Source organism: Crocodylus siamensis, chromosome 10 (assembly GCF_052110815.1).
Source record: "Crocodylus siamensis isolate JL-2025a chromosome 10, ASM5211081v1, whole genome shotgun sequence".
NCBI classification, from domain to species: Eukaryota; Metazoa; Chordata; order Crocodylia; family Crocodylidae; genus Crocodylus; species Crocodylus siamensis.
The window spans coordinates 16741058-16762315 of NC_143404.1; the positions used below are offsets into that span (position 1 = coordinate 16741058).

General features: G+C 44.7%; 1 long non-coding RNA gene and 1 pseudogene across 2 annotated transcripts; both read right to left on the minus strand.

The window, feature by feature from the left end:
• Nucleotides 1-1266: 1266 nt before the first annotated feature.
• On the minus strand, nt 1267-3091 carry LOC149856291 (uncharacterized; annotated as a pseudogene).
• A 3176-nt stretch (nt 3092-6267) lies between these two features.
• Nucleotides 6268-20638, minus strand: LOC149856292 (uncharacterized). Of its 2 annotated transcripts, none has more exons than XR_016438318.1 (4): nt 20286-20638; nt 10151-10268; nt 8760-8925; nt 6268-7006 (listed from the first exon to the last, which is right to left on the minus strand). It is a non-coding gene; the product is annotated as an uncharacterized LOC149856292 (long non-coding RNA). The 2 variants fall into 2 exon arrangements; XR_016438319.1 differs by lacking the exon at nt 20286-20638 and adding an exon at nt 20115-20269.
• Between the last annotated feature and the right edge of the window lie 620 nt (nt 20639-21258).

The window sequence follows — 21258 nt, forward strand, 5'->3', positions numbered from 1 at the left end:
TCCCAGCAGCTCGCTGCCTCTCTCGCCAAAGAGCGGGCTGTGGTCACGGAAGCCAAAGCCTTCCCGATGACACCAGCGCCGCAGTCTTTGGTTGACTGCGTGGATCCTCCTCTCCCTCCTCAGCCCATAGCCCGAGACTGGGAGGATGGACGAAAACACCACCTGAGCTCCTAGACCCATAAGCCCTGCTCCCAACTCCCTGTAGCGCCTCATGACCTGGCTGGGGGTGCTCCGAGCCGTGTCATTGGTGCCCACGTGAATAAGGAGCATGGGGTAGTGGTCTGTGGGCCAGAGGAGCTGCGGGATCCTCTCCGCAATGTCTCGGATGCGGGCCCCCGGGAAGCAGCAGACTTCCCGGCTAAGGGGTTGGGGCGGCAGATTGCCCCCTCAGTGCCCCGCAGGATGGAGTCTCCCACAACAAACACCTTTCACTTTGACTTGGGGAGAGCGGGGGCAGTAGCAAATTCTCTGATAAAAAATCCATGATTAAAATTAAAGGCCCCCCACGGCCCCCCCATGGCCCTCATGGTGCCCCCCACAGCCTTCCCAGCCCTGCTGGTTTCCCTCTTTCCTCCCACTACAGCCAAACAGCCCTGCTCATGTGTCCCTTGCCCCCCACCCACAGGTCCTGGCCCCCTAGCCCTGCCAGAGGGAGATCCCAGCTGCCAGGGCTATGGGGCCAGGGACACAGGTCTGCAGCTCCCTGCCCCCAACAGAAGGCAGCTGCAGCAGAAGGAGCACTAGCTGGCTCCCCCACTGCTGCTTGCCTGCTGGGGGTTTGGGTGGGGGCAGGGCCAGCTCCCAGCAGCAGCATGCATGAGGGAGACCCGTGCCCTCCAGATGTGGGCGGGGGGCAGGGAAAGGCTGGGTTTGAGCTGTGGGCTTGTGTTCCTGTCCCTGCTGCCCTCCCCCGGGGCCTCGTCAGGGCACAGTGGAGCTGCACAGGAAAGCTGCTTGCTTGCAGCAGCTCCCACCATGCACCAGGATGTGGGTCCAACCATGGCTGTGTGTCTGTGTCTCCCCCCTCCGCCCCCTGCTTTGTGGATCTCAGCAGTGCTAACCCCTGCTGTTCTGCTCCTTGCACCTGTTTACAGCAAGAAGGGCTGGATTCAAGTTTTAAGAGGCCTCAGATAAGTTTAGCTTTGGCTTGAGCCCCCACCCAGAAACCTGGGACAGCTAGATTTAAACTGGATGAACAAACTCCCTTGCAAGCAATGTATCAACAAAAGTCAGGTTTATTACAAGGCAAAGGGGAAAGCTACTCAGTTACTCTGGGGTGTTAAAATACAGTTGCAGCATTCCAGCCACATTTTCAGGTTTCAGATGTTTACGCTGAGCACTGAAAAGCACCCCAAGTTTGGTGAAACTTCTTTCTATGTCAGCTGAGTTTATAGTCAGCTGCAGGAGAAACACTGCATATTTTGCCAGGTTGGGAATGGGGTCTTCAACAGTCATCCAGAACTGAATAGGATCCTCAGCATCTGCAAACCCATCTTTTACAATTCCTAAATACACTGGCCATTCCATGCTGCACTCACTGGGCAGCTTTAATTCTGATTTCACTGTTTCGTAGTCTATACAAACAGAACCAATTTGTTTAGGATCCAGTGCTCAAACAGTGCAGAGAAAGTCAACTGATGGCTGTTTACTTTTCGTGCTGTACTGTCTCAGTTTATCAGCAGCACTTTGAGCAGCTGTGGATCCTCTCACATTATCAGCTGCTAGGACAAGATGCTCCAACCATGAAATCAAATCCAAGACAATGTTGTACACTTTGTGTACCTGGCGTTTCTCGGACTGTAAGGGCCGGTGCTGTCACCAGGTATCCGCAGTTCTCTGCAACGTACTTCACATCATTGTGCAGGTCTGCTACTGCTAACAGGCTGGCCAGTTGCTGCAGAACAGCTGTATCCCCTTGTTCTGTTTGTTCAAGTTTCACAAACCCATGGTAGAACCAGGAGTACTGTACGTGGTACTTGACACAATTGAACCATGTTTCCACCTGGTCACAACTGGTTCTGGTGCAAGCGCTGGCAAATCAACATTCTGATCCTCCAGGTATCTTAAGAATCGTGCACGATGAGCTGGAGCTTTCACTAAAAGGGACTTCATTAAAGCTACGAAGTGATCCACTTGCTTGAAGGGCTCTCACCAAGTAGTTCCTGCCAAAGCAACTTTATGAGCATAGCAACAAATATGTACACAGTTTGACCACAGACCACAAAGCACATCATTCCAAACCTTCATCGTGTAGCTTGCACTGTCTGTTACAAATGGCAATATTCACTCAAGCGGCACGGCAAATTCCATCAGACAGGAAATCAAGGCTTGTGCAATGGTGGCATGATTAACTTTCCTCAGGCACACTGTCTTTATTAGCTGTGGTGTGGGAATGCTAGCATGCTTAGGAGGCTGTATCTTGAGGACCTGAAATAAAATGTTGAGAACTGGTCTGTTCTGGAAGTCAGTTGTTTCATCAGCAATCATGGCAATGAAGTTTCCCTCAAAGTCTTTAAGGAGGTGCTGGTAGGCGGGAATACAGTTGGTCTGACTTGAGAATGGCACCACTTCCATTAATGTATTTGCTCAAAGAATCCCTGACAACAGGTAAATCCAATTTATGCAGGGGAATGTCTGCTTTTAAACACTTTTGAATAAAATCCAAAGTGATGGCATCACGGTGGGCTTCAGCAGCTGGAGAATGCTGGAATGCTGCAGTTACAGTGCATGGTTTCTTTGACGGCCCTCCTTTTTCAGCACCCTCTCTTCATCTCTTTTCATTCTGTTTCTGCTTAGCGCTTTGCACGTGTTCCATAATCGGCTGCCTTCAGACGTGATCTACAGCCGTATTGCAAGTAGTGCAGAACAGCACAGTACCGTCAGCGTGAAACTTCTCCTTGCCAAACTCAGCAGCATGGACTTTAGGTGTGAGTTTCACAGTCTTTGGCATCTTTTCTGGACTTGGATACGGTGTCTGGAGACTGAAGTAAAATTTGAAATGCATCAGACGCATGAGCCCTCATACATAGGGACCAACTCAATTCACAGTTGCACTTTTTTTTTTTACTGAAAGTGTGAAATCAAGTATTTTCCATGCAAGAAAGCAAGCAAACCCTGCATTTTTGTTGGGGCTGGGGAAACAAAAAGGATTCCCTAGTTCTAAGCAGAAAAGGTGGGAATCCTTTTCCCCCTCAAGCAAATTATGGCAAGCTCTACTGTAGCCTCAAAACGCAGGGGCAGGAGTCTGGGGGCAACACAGTGGGGGGGGGACTGCCAGGTGCCAGACGGCACTGCCTGTGGGGCTTGGCCCAGTGCAGCCAGTCAACAGCTGCTGCAAGAATCCAAGCAGAAGCCATTGCCCCTACTGCAGAAGAAGACAACCCCCCACAGTCTGTAGCAATCTGACAAGGGGCAAATTCATTCCTGATCCACAGCATCAGTCTGACCCTGAGCCAGACCATCCAGGGCTGAGTCTCAGGAGGAGCATTGGCTCATCTCTGAATGGTGGCAAACCAACCTCTTCTTGAACACCTCTGGTGCAGGAGATTTCACAGCTTTCCTGGGTGTCTGTTCCATTGCCCCTTGCTCCAACTGGGAGTCAAACAGGAACTGAACCATAACCTAAGAAGTGGTTAGAACTGGTGTTTGATTTGCCCCTGAACCATCGTCATTTGCCCTGATGATCACTGGGGTCACCAGTTAACTTTGTCTCACTGGTTAGACCAGTGTTACTGGTTAAACAGAGGTCACTAGTTACCCCACAAGTCACATTGAGGGGACCAGTTCAGTCTTCATTAAAACTGCCAATAACAATCTATTTAAACTATAAAACTATAAAAGCCACTGGCTCACATGAAAACATACAAAGATAAAATGATATACTCACTGCTACCACAAAGACTCATCTCACTGCTCTATTGCAAATCCTGGGACTTTCTGATATTGTAATTTCTATCACACTTCTCTTTCATTCCTTTAGTCTATATGCTTAACAGAGAATGGAGTTTTAAATGAATGTAAACAGCTGTAAATAAATATTACTGCTCTCTTAGGGGACTCTTATTCTTAACTCTTACAACCACTTAAGAGCTACTAGTTCCAAATGCCCACTTCCAAAGCTTGCTTAACACTGTATGCAATTGTAGCATGTAGGAGGTGGAGAGGGATGGGGGCATGCAGGCTACCGGGAGCAGTGGAGGGCAATGGGCTACAACGGGCATGCTTGCAGGGGTTGTGAATGGGTGGAAGACTTGGGGCAAGCTCCCTGGCTGGGAGGTAGTAGGCTGTGAAGAAGTCCCCAGGCAGTCCCACAGGGTGGGAGGGTGCTGGGGCCACAGCTGAAACCTCTTCTGCACATAATTCCCTTAGTTGTACAGAAAATTCAAAATAATGTGCAGCAAAACTCACCAACATAATGCAAAATTAATTGCTTTTTTAAAAACATATACATTAAAATAAATATAACAGTATTTGACTGGATGTGGGGTTTATGTGGGGGTGAAGTGTTGGAGGCGTGGGCTTGAGGGGTGGGGTTTGTAGGCAGGTGCAGTGGTGGGGGAGGAGTATGAGAACCACTGTCATCAGCCCAAGCAGCCTCTGAGTTCAGGAAGCTGCACATGGAGGCGTGGAGCCCACCCAGTCTGGCGTGCAGGCAGCCAGCACTCCGGGCAGCTGCAAACCTCGATCCCCACTGGAGTGCCTGGCTTTATAGTGGCGATCCCTGCCTTCCCCCCCCACTATATACCCATGAGGACCGGGGGGTTGCAGGGGATGGGGGGAGGAAATCACTGCTATAAAACCAGCACACCGGCAGGGATTGGGGCTTTACAGGTGGCCAAAGTGCCTGGCTGGATACACATGAAACATGGAGATGCCAAGCCCATTTGGGCTTTGCGCTCCACATGGAGGCAGCTGGGCACTCCAGGCAGCTGCAAACCCTGATCCCTGCCAGAGTGCCCGGCTTGATACCGGCAATCCCCCCATGCAAAACCCCAGGCCTCGCTGGTATAAAGCCAGGCACTCCAGCAGGGATCAGGGGTTTGCACGGGGGGAATTGTTCACCTCAGGCCCTGCCCTTCCCCCTTTCCCTTCCCTTCCCCCTGCCCCTCAAGGCAGGGTTGGGGCTTTCCCACCTCTTTTACAAACAGGGCTTGCAGCCTGGAACTCAGCCAGCCTTCAGAGCTCTTTGCAAAAGCAGGGAAATCCGCAGGTTTCTCTACTAAAAACAGGAAATCTGTGTTTTTCATTGTTTTTCCACTGGAAATGGAAAACCCAGATCCCTGGTGATATAGCCAAACCCCTTCCAGGGAGAGAGGGGACAGAGGGAGGAATTAACCAGCTCCCTGCCTGCCTGCAGGCAAGCCGTGGAGGTGCGGCTGGCGCTGGCAAACTCCAGCTGCATGCGGGAGAGGGAGGTAGAAGAGGGGACGGAAGGAGGAATTTGCCTCAGGGGCCATGGCAAACCAGCATCTGGACATGCCCTTCCCCTGCTCCAGCTAGAGAGCAGAGGGGAAGGGCCAACCCAGCTCTCTGGAGCTTAAAGCGCAGCCCAGCTCAGAGAGCATGCAGGGATGCTGGAAGAGTCTGGTTTAACTTAAACCAGGGAGGGGTCTGGGACAAACTTTGTATAAACCAGGTTTTATCCAAGTCAGGTAAGTCTGATACTACATTCTATCAGGTTTATCTCAAACCAGTTTTAGCCAAACTGGTTTATATGCACCAAATGTCTGTTCCGTTACAGGTTTAAACCAGTTTCTGATCACTTAAACTGGTTTATCTATAATGTCTGTCCCTAGCCTTGATGACTAAAGTACATGGGCCTGATCACATAAGACCTTATTTACGTGAATAATCTCCCTCCCACAATTATTCCCACTGAAGTCTATGGGACTGCTCAGAGAAATAAACACCAACCCACAAGTAAACATCTGCATGATCAGGGCCTAATCTGATCTGCATGTTGTTTATTTCATTTTGCATATTTTGAATTGCATTTGTATAAAACATGCAGCCTTATAGTAATGCATAATGTTTTTAATCCACATCTTATTTCTGGGGGGCGGGGATCTTATTTCCAGTATATTGAAAGGCATAACCACTTAAGAAGCTGAAAGATTCTTTAAGCAATGTAGTTCTAACAGAATTTAAGTGAGTTTACAGTTTCTCTTCCTTAAAAGTTTAGTAGAAGTATGATTAAACTCAAGAAAGAAAGAGAAAGAGACTTTGACTTTTTTTTTTTTTTTTTTTAACTAGTTTATTCAGGTGTTCGGGGTACAAAAAGTTGGCCCCTCTAGGGTCCAGGTCCAATATACAAAGCAAAGACAAACAAATTACCATCAAATTACCATCAAACCAAGCGCACCATATCATTACATTCATAACATCACACTGTGACAGACACCTTTGCTGTATTACACGTCATGCCTAACATACCATTATGCAGTCAGGACACCAGCCACATGGTCGTATAAACCAAACCTCTCTATAAACAAACGATTCCTACCCTGCTTTATCCAGTCATACATGTGACAACACCTTCTATTTCCCACACAAAAAAAAAAGCAAAATGCAGCCTGGTGAGGACCCAGGGCACGTCACAAGCTGGGAGTCGCAGTCCGACACCGAACCTGCCAGTCGCCCAGACCAGTCATAACATCAGAGCGTGTACTGAAGTTGGGCATCTTCTGCATGGTACAGCACTCCTTCAAGGGCCCAGCATGCCTCAAAGGCAGGCCACTGCCCGCTGGAGCACAGCACCAGGAGGCCAAAAAGCTGCAGGGCATCATCTGAGCCAGTCCCAGCAAGTCGGTTGTGGCGGCTCTTGAGGACAGCCATCTTGGCCTGACCCAGTAGAAAGTTGACCAGGCAGAAGTACAAGTAGGAGCACACGTAGGTAGTCCCGGAGAGGCTCCTGCTCAGTGACCACAGTGGTGGCTCGAGGGCAACAAAGAGCAGCCACAGGCAGGGACAATCAAGGAAGGCCTAAAAGAAGTTCTCCTCAATGCCTCTGCGAAAGAAAAGAAAGAAAGGTAGAACTAACTAGTTCAGAGCAAAAGAGATTTTCTCAAGATCCAAATCTTGAGAAATCAAAAATGACACCTAATAGATCAAAAACAGTTATAAATGGGTTTCCATGTTTTCCATAATATATGATGAATCAACGTAATTGCAAGTCCTACAGTGAGTGATGTGAAAGTACCATTTATTTAGGTTCACTAAATAGCAAGTCAGGTAAATCTTTCACTTTTGTCTTAGACATGAAAGTGAGATGTATACAATTGGTACAATTGGCCTACTCCCTTCTGGTGCATGTAACAACTGCAAAGTAATGGGCCTCTGTTCGCAAAAAGACGAAGTAGGAAACACTAGGAGATAAAAACTGAGTTGTAACACAGATAAAAAAGGTTTGCAAGCCCTAGTTTGTACACAGTTTGCAAGGACCCTCACCAGCTTTTCTACATCAGCTGTGAATTCAATATTCAAAGGCTTTGCCAAATGCACCAAGAATTCTGAAGAAGAAAATCTTGCAAGAAATCATCCTGTTGTTTCACCATACAAGAATATTTTAAAGAATAGTATTTAGCTATTTTAGTTTCAAGTTAGGCACAAGACAGGACAGGCAGCGCTTTACAGACTCACTGGTTCAGAGAAGCATAAGCTTTCATAGCTATGTCATCATATGCTAGCATTCGCCAGCTGTCACCTATGACAGTGTAGGCCTCTCTGAATCAGGACTATTTTAGGGTTCAGGTCTGGCTTACATAGTGGTGCAGAATTGCACCCATTAGATAAATTTACTAGAAGCAGAAATATTTCAAGATTTTTTTTTATGCTGGGGAATCATGCATGTTGTTATACCTATTCGGGGACTGAAGCACATTCTCTACTGCAAGCCTGATCAGATTTAGTAACTAGCACAGTAGGAGAGCAGGGGCTTATCTCTAGCCATTTTCAGTTGTGTAAAACTGCAAGAGGATGCTATAGGTGAGTAAGTCCTTGCACTTAAAATAGCAGTTTATGCATTCTATCTATGAGGAAGAATTTAAATGCAACAACAGGAGATATAGGTCTCCCATTTAGGTCTCCACAACCAAACAGTTAATAATACATCATCTACCACTATAGTGCTTTACTTTTGCAAAGCACTATAATATTATACCTAAGCAATCCTCAAAATCACTGGGTTTACAAAAAATGTATGATAAGTGGTAAAACCCATCCATCTTTTGAAACATTTAAATCTAGGCCAAATAAAACACTCGATAATATTCTGATGGGAAAACTTTGCTCTGGGCAGTAGGACAAAAGACACATAATAGTTATTTTCCATCTAGGTCATTCTTATATAACAACATAGGTACACAGCAACAAGTGTAGGAAAAATGTCTGTGAACATGCATGTTTACATGTGTGCTGCATGTGTATTCATAAACTAGAGTAGGTCACGGGTTTTTCATGAATAATTTGACTTTCAAGAAAAAGTTGGAAAGTCTTCTCCCCTGCCCTCCCAAAAAACCTCTCTCCTCCCCCCACCCCCAAAAAACCCATTCCACCCCAAACTAACCACTTCTATTAGGGGTGTGCAAAGCAGGCCCTATTCAATTCTGATTGGGCCCAAATCAGGGACAGTGGTTTAATTAATTGATTTGGATCACTGTCCCTGATTCGATTTGGCTGAATCCAGATCTGAAGGTTTGATGCTGATTCGGAGAATCAGTGATTCGAACATAAACACAGCTTTAAAAGTTTTTTCTACATACCTTGAGGTAGCAGGCGCAGCTCATGATTGCTGTGATGCTGGGGTACATCGAGTATCTCATAGGAGTGCTTGTGGTCCACTTCCGGGTCTGCTGCTGAGCGCACTGGGGAGCTCCCCGTGCTACTACGGGCACTCCATGCATCCAGCACTCACAAGCCACCTGCTACCTAGAGATATGTAGAAAAAACATTTAAAGCTGTCTCTATGTCCGAATCTCTCTGAATCAATTCGGAGGGTTCTGATTCAATTTGGAGAGATTAAAGAGTCCTCTGATTTGATTCAGCCACCAAATTTCTGCCAATCATGTGATCATGATCATTGCTGCCAATTTGTTTCAGTTATTAGATTAGCTGACAAAAAGGTTAAATAACAAAACTGTATTTTCCCTTTATGGTTCAACACACAGAAAACAATAGCTGGAAATTCAAATCAGATGGACAAAACCCATTTCCATAGGAATTCCAGATGAGTGATCATATACAATTTAAAAAAAAAAAATTGTAGCAGTAAGTATTATGGTAACGTGAAGTTCAGCGTGGCTGGAAAGCTTCCTAAGCTCTTCTTGCTCAGCCTTGCCTACATTTGTTATCTCACAGGGATTTCAGGTTTCTGAATGAAGGATCCAGTGACTGACATTTCCAGACTTTGGTGGAATTTCAACTCCTATTCAACTCAGTCTTGATGTCTTTGGGGGAAGTAGGAGTGAGGGGATAAATGGGGCAAGATTTAGTGGAGGCTGGAACTGAGCTGATCCATGCAATCTGACCTCCAGAAATTGAACATCCACCTAGTAAAAACTCCCATTGCCCCTTGATATTTTGTGGAGGGTGTTGGCAGTGTCATAGAGAAGAAGGACTGGAAGATACCTCAAGAGGCCATCCAGTACAATCTCCTGTCTGAGCCAGGATCATCTTTATCCAAACCAGCCTATACAAATCTATTGTCTAACCATCTTAGACAAACTACACAGTCAACTCTGACATAACATCCAAGACATAACACTCTAAACTGCCACAGGTAAAATAGGGAGACCACAGTGGTCCTGCTGCTGCAAAGGTTGTTAAAATATGCTTGAGAGACCCCAGCAAGAGGCCATGCCCCCTGCTGCAGAGAAAAGCAAAAACCTCCACAGTCTATATCAATCTCACAATGGGGTAAAATTCCTTCTTGACCTCAGATATGGTGATGGATCTGACCCTGAGTAGAGGAACAAGACCCTCTAGCCAGGAAACTCCAGGTTTAAGTCCCAGCAGGAGCACTGGCACACCCCAGTCAAAATCCCCAGCTTTGGCTGCAGCCAATACACAATACCTCTGAGAAAAACTTCTAAAAAACCCCCAAACAACACCCCCCCCCAAACCTGACACGTAGCAGCAGAGGGAGAAAACTTACCTCCCAGCCCCAGGCAGCAACCAGCACAGCCTATATTCAGCTTATCTCCAGAAATGAGCATCCTGTTGACTTGCATGAGATTTTGGGGTGGTGCAGTGGAAAAACAGATTCATGGCACCTAGGAAGATAAATGTCATTAATCCGTTGTTCAGAGTAGAAATGTTGGCAAGAGAGATTTAGAATCTTGCCCAAACTTTCTTAGTGAGTCAGTGATAGTGGTAGTCACTTGCTCTTAACCTTAAAATGTCATCCCAATTTCATCCCAAATACTATGGCAGGCTTTGTCCTACTTGACTGGTAAGGATTAATGTCTAGGCACCTAGCACATGACATAAGAATGAGCTACTGGCAAATGAAGTATTGGTTTTATACAGTAAGTTCAAAAGCTCTTTATACCAGATAGGCAAATAGGAGTGGATTCAAGTTATCCTGCTAAAAAGAAACTATGTTTATAGGAAAAGTCTTCATCACTTCACTTGAGAGAAAATAGACATTTTTTCTGCTATGTATTGGATAATGTGCGATCATAAACCAAGACAAGGCTGAGTCAATTCCTCTCAGTTCTATCTAGTGAATAATATCCTGGAATAATGGAGGGAGCACATCAAAATGAAAAAGCAGTAGTTTCAAATAAGCAGCTCAAGACAGAGGGAAAAATATAAAACCAGACTGAACTTTGCTGGAATATATTTATTTTTACATAATATGCCTACTTAGAAAGGTAGTCTAGATTTATTCTAGTTAGCTGTTCTCCAATCTTGACCGGCATGTTTGGTAAAGAATATGGCAGACCTGTTAAATGAAAGTAATATTTAACAGAGGAATTGGACATATTTCCAGGAGTATGTCTTCTCGTTAACATCCAAACTTTGGATGTGGCCCAAACTTTCAGAAGACCAAGTGCTTAGGTTTCATACTTGGCTGTTATGACCTTCACTGCTCCTGGTGAACCTGACGTGGGGCAGACATCGAACCCTGGCTGCTGTTTCAGCGTATGCAGTAATTTGCAAGTGTTGGTTGGTCATATCAACATATGAATTCATGGTCTGCAGGCACAGCCATGGTGCTTACTGACCTATTTCATGCCCTCAAAATATTACAGGCACTTTTCTAAATTCTTACATTAATTTTATTCAGAATTTTGGATACATTTATTACCAGCTACTTAACTCATAAAGCCTGAAAGAGTCCAAAAGAGCACTTCAAGGTAGACAGAGGAAATCATGCTGGTTCACACAGAAATGAAGACCTTGAAAAAAGTAACAGAAACTAATCTTAAAGCACTTGTGGCCCCTTAGAAATGTTAGGTACTTTTCATAAAAAAGAATCTCGTGCATTTATTCAGCACAAGCATCCACAGGTTTATCTACTAGTAAGACAGATTATTTGGCAAGAAGGTATAGAAAAGCATAGTTTGGAATTTCTGAATCTTCTGTCTCTGAATTCAGTATCAGCTTGGACACCTGCTGTAGCCAACCTGAATATCACAGAGCAGTTCTTCAAAAACTTTGTTGCATTTCACTGGTTTCCACACACTTGTGCCAGTTTCAAAAATACCAGGACTTTAAATCCAGTCTGCATTTCAAGTTAAGCTTTACCAGTAATTTCTTTTTAGAATCATTTAACCTTCTCTGGTATTGAATTCTTTCTGCCTCTTGGTCAAATTCTCTCAAAAAAACAACATGGGAAGTCGAACACCCAAGGTTATGATACTCATCACTTCTGGGAGAGGGAAGCAGGCTGTGGGTATGTTTTTACTTGGATCCATCACACACTAAGCGTAAGCCAGCCCTACTTGATGATTCAGTATACATATGATCCTATACATCATCAGTGGCTATTGGAAAGCAACTGTACCCAGTATAGAAAAGTTGTCAAATAATAATCATTGTTTGAATAGTTGCTGTTAAAAGTCTGGCAGCACCACCTCTTCTCTTTACAAGAGAAGGCCATTCCTCTCTCCCTACAGTGAATCTCTACACTTAACAACTTACACTTAGATAGGGTTTGCACTTTAGTTGATGTTTTTCATTCTTTTCTTTGGTGGGAAGAATAGTCAGGTGCACAAATATTGTTTTGCTCTGTGTAAATGTTCTGCTGATTTATTAAGAGTCAGAAAGTGAATTATTCACAGCACATACGCAATAAACACCAGGGAAAACCTTACTCATTATAGGCTTAATTGTAAAAGGAAGTTTTCAAAGCAGCTTCGTAATGTCATATCTCCCCCTCTGTGTGAAAAACATTACAGAGCTTTGACGTCCAAACGCACTGGGACTAAGGGGTACCACTCAGCATGACAAAAAACATAATTTTCACTGAGCTCCTGAACAACGTTAAAACAAAGTAAAAACTACATCATTGTAAATTCCCAATAACGCACCAAGAAACGTAAGAAGGGAAGTGGGCACAAAATAGCAGACAGAGTTATTTATATAGGTACTAGACCTGGGGCTATTAATTTTTAGTATTTAGGCACCTTCCAGTTATGCATTAAGCAATGAGTATGAACTTATCGTGCTTGTTGCTTCATTTGGAGGGGAGGATGAGACAAGTGCAATGGGACATCTTCTTCTGCTAGGGCTTTAGAGTTGGTTGGTTGGTTGGTTGGTTGGTTGGTCAGTTGTTGGTGGTTGTTTTTCATTGCTTTTTGTTCAGCTCCAGTGTGTCTCCTGAAAATGGAGAGGCAGTTCTACTGGGTGGCAGCAACATCGGTGTCCAGACAGCTGCTACCATAGGATGAAATTGCATCAGGTGCCTTGGTTTTCAGGTAGGACATGAATCCTATCTGAGAAGCAGCAGCAGAGGTGGTGTGTATGTAATGTATTACATTACATAGGCAGGTGCACCACTTCTGCTTTAGCCACTTCTCAGCATAAGCCAAACCAAAACGAGCTAAAGCAGAAGCAGCATGCCTGCCTGTATAAAGCATATCACCCTAAGTAATCCTTGTCTCTCTCACCACCATCATGTCTACAATATCACTCTAATACAAATGTAATGTAAATAAGACATGCTGCCTCTACTGCAGCTCCCTCAGTTGGATGCCATGTGACTCCTGAAAACCAAGGCACGTGGGACAATTTCACCCTGTGACAGTGGTGGCACTGGAGTTTGTGAACCCTGGTAGGTTCTTGCACCACATTGGTTGACAACCTCTGGTGCCGTCTAAATAACATGTAAATGACTGAGGCTGGATCATAATTTCTCAGGATGCGACAACCTGTTGACCAGCTAGAGACAACAGATAAACATTACTTAAAATGACTTTTGCCAGCCAGCGTGCCATGGCACAAAAATGTTCAGGTGTGCCATGGGATTTTGCCATGGCGATGAGCTACAATACGTATGAGGATGGGGAATGCCTTAACAAGTGTGCCACAGAAAATTTTTATTAATGCAAGTGTGCCTTGGGCTGGAAAAGGTTGGGAAACACTGATTAAAATATATTAATAATGTTTTGTCTATGATACTAGCAAATGAATTAGAAGTACATTGCAAACTCACATTTAATTTGTAAGCAGTCTGAATATGAGGAGAATTGGCTGTGAAAGTGTCTCTCATCCCAAGGGTGGGAAAGCTGCATTTGGTAACAAGGCTCTCAGTCTGTCTTTTGTTTACTTAGTTTAATTTGGAAGAGCATATTGCCTAACCTTTTCCAAAGTGATATCCAGAATACAAAGACAAGAGGCCCAAGAAATTAAATCTCAATTAGCTGCTATTCCTAAATGCTTCCTGTTATAACAATTTGTAAGTTGACATATTTAATTAGCTTCTTTTCCAATATTTTCCAGATGCTCAGATTGTTGCTAGACACTTCCAAAGACAGATGTTTTCCATATTTAATTATATGACTCAAGCAATCTCTTAGATCACAAACAGTCCTATAGGTTATGCAGCATTAGCTCAAAGGAAGTGATATAAGATACAAGGCAATCTGCTAATATCCAGAAGATTATTTAAGTTCTTCTCTGGATTTGTGAATATGGCTGTGAAATGAATTGTGAAACAAATCGGTTATTAATTGATATAGTTAAACAAGGAAAAAATCTTCAGAACTCAGCTCTGCACATCTTGAAATCAACAGCAAAATCCCATTGATGCCAATGACGTCTTTGTACAGAAATTATAGGCTTGTAATGCAGACTTTCTGAATGGGAGGAAGGAATATTTATTTTGGTGCAATGGACATTGAGGATAAAAATTCTGCCTTTGTATATCCCTGCTTCCTGGGCCTGGGGAGAAATGAGTCACTGCAGCTCTGTGGAGAGTCTAGATTTCTTTTTTTTCCCTTTAATAAATACAATAGTTGCAAGACATCCCCAACAGACTCAGTCAGATCTTTCAGTAGTGTTGATTCATTGTAACCCTAATAAATGCAATGATTTTCTCTGGTATATGTGAGATCAGAACAAGCCAGGAAGATTTCCAAATAAAAATTAAACTATTAAAAGCTGAAAAAGAACTCGCATGGGCCTGAATTCCAACTGTATCCAGTTAGTGTTACATCCAGATAACCCAAATTATCAAGAACTTTAATCAAAGATATATTACTAAGCCAGATATTTCTGGAGAAATGGCACAATACAAGTAACATCCGATACTGCTCCTACTTGAACATATTCCCATGACTGTCTTGATTAGAGGCAAGAATTTCTGTGCCTTTTGTTGAACCAAGTGCATAGTTGGGATAGATATAGGCAAGCTTTTGGTATCACAGCACTCTTCCTCAGGCCTCTGGGAGAGAAGCACAAGCTTCATTAGATGATCCTGGGACAAAACCCCCCCCAACAAAGCCTAAAGGAATAGCAAAGAATTAAAGGCCATCGATTCCCGATTTTAGTCCAACTGAAATGATTTCTATCTGTCCTTAACCATCATTCACAGTACTTTTTGAATCCCTCATTCTCTATCAAATTCAGACTCTCCACATGTCATGTGCTTTCAATTTATCTATCAGAATTTGATCACATATTGCCCCTTCTCTTTTTTTTCTCTTTGCTCCTTCATTCCAGCCCAACCCCCTTACATTTAAGGACCTTGTTACACTTTACTGTGAGCCACACCGAGGTTGATCAGCTTAGTGCTACCTTGGAGCAGTTACATCTTCAATTTGGGTGGCACATCTGTGGGGAGTGGGCACCCCTTAATGGAACAGGGGAGATAATCCTGCCCTGGAGTGCTGTAACTTTGAGCTGCATAACAAGTGCTTTAAGCCACTTTCAGGGGTTAATGCATGCACAATCCAGGGGTTAAGAGCTCCCAAGAGCCACCCAAAATTACCATGTAACAAGTCCGTAATTCTCACTTTTGCCACCTCGTTCAAATGACACTTCTTATGTCTGTGTACATTATGTCACAAGGGAGCAGTTTGTTATATCACCTTCTGTGCCATATATACCATGATCCTATATTGATAGTAATTCCTCTTGTTCAAGCAGTAAACGCTCCAGCTTTCACAATGCAGAAGGTCAGGGCTCAGTCCTCACAAATGATCTATGCTGCTAAGTCCTTGCTATTCTAGTTCCAGTGCATTAATTCTCCAAAATATACTCATTCAAATCCCTCCTAAAGGTTCCCTGAGCCCACAATCCGTCTTTTCCTGAGCCCACAAATATCAGCATATTAAAAAAGAAATCTACGCCAAGTTACTCATCTGGATGTCTTCATACAACTCCGTTATCTGGTTTATAGTTCATAAGATCCTTGTGGCAAGGACTGCCTTTCTCTCACGTAGAGTCACTTTTGACTTTGTTATTACAGCTAACACATCACCTCAAAAACTAACCTACATGTGAAGACTGCATTTTCAGATGTAGGATCCTGAGTAGACAACACCCGTTTCAGTTCTGACACTCCTTCATTCGTATTCAACTGCAGATGGTTGCATCGCTAACCACTTCTCTGCAAAAATTATGTAACTGTGGTAAAAAGTTCTCTCATGTGGATTGGAGTGGAGCAGCCATTGAGTACTCCTTTCCAGCCCAGTGAAAAGCTTTGTAAAATCTTATCATACTGCAGCTTTACAAAGATGAAGATTTTAGCTACCTAAAAACAGTTTCTGCTCAGGTTGATGCAACATTTTAAACTGGTAATTGAAAAGAGAAAGACACACAAGGGAAAATCTTTTTCTCACTTTAAAAATAAACCCTTGCATAGGAATCTAAGGAAATAAATTTAGAGTGGACTATCAAATTTCTATCATTTGTCTTTAAAGTTTCAGTTCCCTTTATCACATCTGATGGCAGCTAGCAAGAAATATAGAAAAAATAACAGGCTTCCTCTATCACTGAAAGATTTTGGTGCATTTTGAATGCATTGTCATTTTTCAAACAAAAAGCGAACTCTTCCACCTTACCTTAGAAAAAAACCCAATGAACCTACAGGCTAATGATATGCAAATTTCCTCTAAAGAAGTGTGTCTCATTTGCAATTCCTTCTGAAAGCACCTTTGTTATATAGATATTAAAAAGACAGAATCTTTCCCTATACACTCTCTTTCTTCTGAAGTGTTTTTCTTGTGCATACTAATAGATTTTTATTCTTCTCGAATATTTCTGCAACACTTTCAGTGCAAAGTTATTCATCAACTAAAAGTGATGTAATGAAAGTTCTGGTCTGGGATACAATGTCCAACCCCTGGAGTAAATTGCTTTAATTGATGAAGCAACCTTCAAATGTGAAGTTCAGGGGACTATGCTAAACTTACAAGTACATAGTGAAACAAAGAGTAACAGGAGCTATTAAAAAAGATTTTAAGACTACCCTTTTAGACTTCCTTCCAAAGCCTGTTTTGTATTTTTCCTGTGGAATGTATACCATGAATGACTACAGAAAGAGTGGCAAGACAGTATCAGAAATACATCTTAGTTAATTATTGTGGTTCCATCTAAAGTAGAGACACTTTTGATCTTGTTGTATAGCTAACACATTGCTCCTCAAAAAATGCTTTAGCTTGACTGACCTAAGTGAAAAGACTGCATTTTCAGATGCAGGATCCTGAGCAGGCAACACCCTTATTGGCTTTGACATTCCTTAATTCATAATCAACTGGAGATGGTCTTACAAGTTATTACATTCGCTTCCAAATGAGACTCCTAACAGGTTCTGATAGCTTGTGATCATTAATCATTTCTATTTGCTTTTGAAAAGGTTTATTCTATGCGGATGTGAATGTGTGCAACCCCCAGAGTATTACCACAGACAGATAACAAGAAACTTCATGTTGAACCAAGCTGTCTGAGAGAATTGTTAATATAAGAACAGTGTCTACCTAAATTCCTCCTGCAATTTGACTGGGATTTGGTATATTTTCAATTCTGTCCCATCCTAAATCTGTAATTCTATTTTACTTTCCTAAATGGGATTGTATCCTACCCTAAGTGGTGATTTCGATGACTTCACTCCACTGATGGGTGGTGATGTGCATTTCTCTCCCATACCTCTCTCTATATATAATCTGTGTGTATATATAAAATCTGTGGATAAGCATGTAAAATATTTGGGGAGTTACAAGCATTAGAAGTGCTATACATATATTTAAAGACTATTCTGCAAAGTCCTGCTGGTGCCACCTACTGCTATTTATGATGAACTTCATCTGTAATGGAGGATACAGAGTATAATTTCAGAGGAGCAGAGGGTTTGCCTTCCCCATGCGTGGGAACAATTTGACTCCCAGAACTTCTCATCAGCTTTTTCTGCACCCACAAAATGAAGTGCAGCACACAGCAGAGTACAGACATCTACATTAAAGGACTTTCAGGGACAAGTACTACACCCTTTCTTGATACTATGCTAAAAACAGGTACAAGCTTTGCAGACACAAGATTATACGTTCTAAAAGGGTGAGGCACTACTACTTTCCCCCTAGGACTCTAGTGTAGGTATTAATTGATTTTTAGTCCTAGGCAGGAGGAAGGGGCAACTTGCAGTATTGAATCCTCAACATTTTCACAGATAGCTCTGCTGCCATAATGACTCGTGTTGCCCTGACTGCTCCTTTGGTCACTGTACTATTCATCTTCAGGCGAGGGAAGAGCAGAGAGGACTGCCTGACCAAAAACACTGGAAGGGATCAGATGCATGCTGTGTCTTTTGGGCCACATCCACACATGCGTGCATGGACATTTGGTTCCTCAGGGACAGCTAGTGACGGCACACCCTGTGCCACTGCTAGTTGTCCCCAGGTAATGCCTGTGCCACATGTGCTCCGGCGGACAGCACTGGCCTGGCCCCAGGAACTTTACTTGGGTTTCTGGGAGCTTCCTGGGGCTGCAGCAGTGGTGATCCTGACATGCAGAGCTTGGCTGGCAGCCGAAGCGTGGCTCCAGGTGGCCAGGCTCCAATTTTGAGTGGCACACGCTGCCTGTGTGCACTGCTCTGCTTTTTTTTTTCCAGTCGTTTTTTTTGACCCCCAGATATCAAAAAAAAAAAGTCCCCACACTCCCTTACAGTTTTTCTCCCTTGCAGCATGGAGAACAACTGAATATGTGGTATGCAGTGCCACAGACATTTCTGTGGTGCCACATATCACATGACTGTGCTCATCTGGACGTGGCCCTGGAGTACAAACTGGGGCAAGGCAATAACAAGGATAGCTTCAAGCCACAAGGAAGGGTAGGTAAAAAGCAAGCCACAGACATTAATAAAACATGTTTCAAGGTGTTTGATTTGAAGCTGGTAGGAAGAGCAGCCCAGAGGACTGCTCCAATGAGTCTTGCCCAAGTACTGTCAGTGGGCAAGGAACCATAATGACATGTTTGATGGCCTTAGCTTCCTCTCAACCTACTATCACCCAAATATGTTGACTCCAGGACGAACATGAGTCGCCAATGCAACGAAGCAGTAGGCAGAGCCAACCGCACCCTGTCATGCATCAACAGGGGCATCACTAACAGGTCCAAAGAGGTCTTGCTCCCCCTCTACGTGGTGCTGGTCAGGCTGCAGCTGGAGTCCTGTGTCCAGTTCTGGGCGCCGCACTTCAAAAGGGACGTGGAGAACCTGGAGAGGGTTCAGAGGAGGCCACTTGTATGGTTGAGGGCCTCCATGGGCAGCCCTATGAGGAGAGGCTGAGGGACCTGAATCTCTTCAGTCTCTGCAAGAGGAGACTGAGGGGGGATCTTGTGGTTGCCTACAACCTTATCAGGGGCCACCAGTGGGGATTCAGGGAAAGTCTGTTCACCAGGGCTCCCCTTGGGGTCACCAGGAACAATGTCCACAAGATGAGGAGGATAGGTTTAGGTTAGATATTAGGAAGAACTACTTCACGGTAAGGGTGGCCAGAGCCTGGAATAGGCTTCCCAGAGAGGTGGGGCTCTCACCTTCCCTGGAGATCTTCAAGAGGAGACTGGTTAGGCACCTGGCTGGGGTCTTATGACCCCTCCCACCCCCTGTGCTCTTTCCTGCCCATGGCAGGGGGTTGGACTCAGTGATCTGTCTAGGTCCCTCCCAACTCATTGACTCTATGATTCTATGTTCCCTACACTGTGGCTTACACATGGTCAGTGGAGAACCACCCATGGTGACTGTCTCTGGTAGGTACTGTAAGGCTTTGGGGACCTCTTTGTCGGTGCCCTGCCTCCCAGCGACGTCAGGGTGACACTCTATTCCAGTGCCACCTAGATGGTCTGGGCGCTGCCCCTTTTTCTTGCTTTCCATGTCTTTGTTGTTATCAGTTGGGGAGGCAGTTCTCGGTTGGGGCCCGGAGGTGTCTCAACCCTGGGGTTGTCTTCATAGGACTCCAAAACCACCCCTTTACCCCACCCTTACCATGCCTTCGGCCTGGGTTGATGCTGCTTCCTGCAGATATTCCCCACGCTGCCCACCTTGCCAGGGCTGGGTCTTCTGGACTGTGACCCTTAAGGGGGCCACCCCTGGTTTTTGGGATGATTTCCCCCTCTTCCAGGAAAATAAACTTGCCCCTGCTGGGGTCATCCACTATTCAACAGAAAAATGCCATCACCTGCCAGTGGAGCTCCTGAGTCTGCCTTTCTCTTTCTTGGGGCTCCTTTCTCTCCCAGTCCTAGGAGCTTGTCCGTCTTCTCCCCCTTTAGCAGGCAGGGGTACTAGGACCTCCTCTGTGCCCCGTCCCTAACCAGTTTCTCCAGTGTCCCCACCCTGGAGCCCGGCTGACCTGGAGTCCTGTCGTCTTGGTCCCTCTTGCCGGCGTCACTCTTCTCCCCTTTTTTGGGGCTTGTAGTTCCCCATGCTCTGCCCCTGTCAGAGCTGTCCAAGGATGATTGTGGACTTGAGGGTCTGCCCTGAGTCCCAGTTCCAGGGCTCCTAGTTGGAGCCTTGCACTTCCCCAGCAGCATCCAACCTGATCGCTGCTCTCTAGCAGGGCTCCTTGGCTCCTGCTGACCCCCGAACCTGCCTCCTGCCTCACTGGTCTCCTGGTGACCAGCTGCCTCCTCCTCCACTGGAAAGCTGGGGCTAGAGCTGGAGCCTCCTGGCTCCTAAGCCAGCGTCTCCTGGCTGGCGCTCCATCTCTCTCTCTGTCACTCCTCTCCAGCTGTTTCTCTGGCTGCCTTTTGAGCAGCCCATGCCCCTCGGAGGCCACACCCCCAGCTGTCCCTGATACACAGGCTCAGACAGCTCTGAAACTGCCAAGCCTGCATCTGTGCCAGCATCTGTGCTCCAGTCTCCTCTCTGCTGCCACCCATCTCAGCTGCTATGGTGGGTGCTGGGGTGCTTTGGTTAGGGGTCTGGGCCATGCTGGGGGGGCTCCTGTCTCCCCTCTCACAATGACCAGCACAGTAATGCAGTTGGGTACACCCTCCCGCAATTTATCTACCTTTAATAATTCACTGATTGCATTTGCAATTTTAATCCCACCTATTGTTCTTTGATGCAGGAATTAAGTAGGGCCCTAAGTGAATCCATGTTTGGTGAACATAGAACAGAAAGGAACAAAATGGAACAGAGAACAATGTATTTCTTCTTTTTTCATAAGTAATTTAACATTCCACCTTCACTTGCCTGCCTTCGTTGAAATAAGATGGAACTACATAAATGTATATATGGGATTATATAATATTGTTGTTTTGAAACCAGGGGAGAAGGTTCATTGATCTTAAAGTTCTTATTAGTGTTATACATAGCTAGAA